The sequence below is a fragment of the Coptis chinensis genome, chromosome 1 (genome assembly GCF_015680905.1).
Source record: "Coptis chinensis isolate HL-2020 chromosome 1, ASM1568090v1, whole genome shotgun sequence".
Lineage (NCBI taxonomy): Eukaryota > Viridiplantae > Streptophyta > Magnoliopsida > Ranunculales > Ranunculaceae > Coptis > Coptis chinensis.
Genome location: NC_141456.1, coordinates 48,049,762 through 48,052,207, shown reverse-complemented (window position 1 = coordinate 48,052,207; position 2,446 = coordinate 48,049,762). Strand labels below are relative to the sequence as shown.

General features: G+C 39.1%; 1 pseudogene; it reads right to left on the bottom strand.

The window, feature by feature from the left end:
• Window positions 1-621: 621 nt before the first annotated feature.
• On the bottom strand, window positions 622-2,021 carry LOC147524340 (uncharacterized; annotated as a pseudogene).
• Window positions 2,022-2,446: the final 425 nt, after the last annotated feature.

Sequence of the window (2,446 nt, the reverse complement as noted above, 5' to 3'; positions counted from 1 at the left end):
CAGGAAAATAAAATTTATCTACCTGAATCAAAACATCTTCAATGACACCACATGGCATTTTAACAGATCTTTCAGCTAGTTGTAGTGTTATTGGAGTAGACTTAAGCTCTCCCAATCCTAATTGCACATACACAGAATAAGGGAGTAAATTTACACTCAGTCCCAAATCAACTAAAGCTTGCTCTATCATATGGCTTCCTATAACACACGAAATGGTGGGACAACTTAGATCCTTAAACTTAGGTGGAGTTTTGTATTGAATGATTGAGCTTACTTGTTCTATAAGAAAAGCTCTCTTCTGCACATGCATTTTACGTTTCAGAGTACACAAATCTTTTAAGAACTTAACATAGGCAGGAACTTTCTTAATAGCCTCAAGAAATGGAATATTTATATGAACCTTTTTAAAAACATCCAAAATTTCATTGGATTGTATTCCTTTCGTTGCTTGAACCAATCTTTGAGGAAAAGGAGCTTTTGGTATATAATGCGGCACATGACTAGACTCCATAGGAATAGAAAGTTGCCTAGAAGCTTCACTAACATGAGGACCACTAATATCACTCTCCTCACTCTCATACTCTCCCAAATCAGACCTAACACCTAGGCATCTCAACCTTATTATCAACATGTTTACCACTCTTAAGTGTAGTAATCGACTTTACTTCCTCATGGTGGTGCCCTTGGTTCAAGTTAGAGCCTATCTCATACTGACCCTTTGGATTAGCTACTGGCTAACTAGGAAAATTCCCTTTCTCCCTCTCACTCAAAGTATTAGCAATTTGACCCATTTGAATTTCCAACTTCGCAATAGATTGCGAGTTTGAATGCAAACTTCGTTGGGTGTCTTGATGAAATTGAAGGGAACTCTGCATGAAAAGATTAAGAGTGTCCTCAAGAGATGGTTTCTTAGATGGTGGAGGTGGTTGCTGGTATTGCTGAAACTGGTTGGAAGGAACTTGAGCATATGACTGGGAAGGAGGGTTCACAGGTGATACCTCTGGATCAGTTTGATGCGGCCCATTTTTCCATGAGAAATTGGGATGATTCCTCCATCCAGGGTTATATGTGTTAGAGTAAGGGTCACCAAACGGTTTCTTATTATATGTGTTGAGTGCATTACCTTGTTCAGCTATACACTCATTGAACGCAGAGATAGAAGGACACGTTTGGGCTGTGTGCGCGGGATTCTCACATAGCTGACATACTTGACTAACTGACTTGACATAAGAACTCTCCCCTTTCAACTTCAAGGATTCCACCTCCCTAGCAAGACTGGCTAGTTTGGTACTCATCTCAACATCGCCTCTCACCTCATAAACACCACCCCTCTTTGGTTCAGAAGTTACTTGTACACTTCTATCATAGACCTTCCCTGGAGATTCCCATTGCTGAGAACTTTTAGAGATTGTCTCAAGAAGTTTCCAACCTGCGTCCTCCTGCAAAGAGAGGATATTTGCCCCACTTCGGGACTCAACAAACTGGCGGTGTGAAATCGACAACCCCTCAAAGAAAAATTGTACTAATTGCCATTCCACAAAATTATGGTGAAGATACCTCTAAAGAAGATCTTTAAATCTCTCCCAACATATATAAAATTTTTCACCCTCTTTTTGAGTAAAATGCATGATCTGTCACCGAAGGCTAGTAGTCTTGTGCATAGGAAAGAATTTAATGAGAAACTTAATGTTCAACCCATCCCAAGTAGTGATAGACTTAGACTCTAAGGAATTCAACCACAACTTTGCCTTATCCTTCAGTGAAAAAGGAAAGAGTTGGAGTTTGATAATCTCTGGTTGGACTCTAGGGAAGTTAAGAGTACCACATATATCTAAGAACTCCTTAACGTGAAGATAAGGGTCTTCGGAATCAAGACCATGGAATTGGGGAAGTAAGTTTATGGTGGCTGCCCTTAACTCAAAATTAACATCACACGTAGGTAAATCTATGCAAGAAGGATTAGAATTAAGAACTTGATAATAGTAATCCTTAAGGGTTTTAACTTCGGGCTCTGCTTCCATTTCTAACAAATGTTTTTCTAACTCACCTTGGTTTGGATTAGTAGGTCCATTATGAAATGTTCTTTCAATTTCCGAATCAAAAGGTGTTATATCAGGATTTTCAAAACGGGTTTCTACCATACACAATCTCTGACTCTAGATGATGAAAACCTAACTCTACAATGAAAGATAATGGACGTAAAATGAAAGATGCGGGATGATGCACAATCACAGAAAATAGGCAACAAATCTCAAACCGAATTGAATTTTTAATTACGGTTTAAAATAAGTGCTCATAAACCCGGATAACATGATTCCCAGTTCTTGTGCTAAAAGCACCGTCACTCGATCCACGTGTCAAACGAGCTTTCCTAGTGAGCGGGCTAAAACCTGTCCTAATGTAAGATGTCTAAGGTTGGTCAAAAGTGACTTAACCAATCCTAAAT